This window comes from Buceros rhinoceros, unplaced genomic scaffold (assembly GCF_000710305.1).
Source record: "Buceros rhinoceros silvestris isolate BGI_N320 unplaced genomic scaffold, ASM71030v1 scaffold16991, whole genome shotgun sequence".
NCBI lineage: Eukaryota > Metazoa > Chordata > Aves > Bucerotiformes > Bucerotidae > Buceros > Buceros rhinoceros.
In genome coordinates, this window is record NW_010392668.1 from 20354 (window position 1) to 20756 (window position 403).

A 403-nucleotide genomic window follows, 5' to 3' on the forward strand; every position below is an offset into this window, starting at 1 on the left:
AAAGCATGGGACATGGGACGGAGGTGGCCATGCCGCAGCCAGGCAAACGCCTCGTGCAAAGGGAGCTGGCGTGGCTGAGGGAGCAACGCTGTGGTGCTGTGGTGCGGTGCCTGGTAAGCGCGGTGCGAGGTGCCTGCAAGCCGTGCCACCATACCCTGGCAGGGATCTGCCCCCGGGTCAAGCCCTGCCCACATGTGGGGAGGGCAGCCTGGGCAAATGGCCCTGCTTTGGGCTGGGAGGAAGGCAGGAGGAGAAGGAGCTACAGTCCCCATCCCACAGCTTGCTAAGGGGCTCGAGGAGGCTGGCGATGGGCCCACAGGACCTGTCCCTGTGCCACACGATCAGTCTGCGAGCACGGAGGTCCCTGGACACGGGCAGCCACTGCCCCCAGGAGCAATCCCTG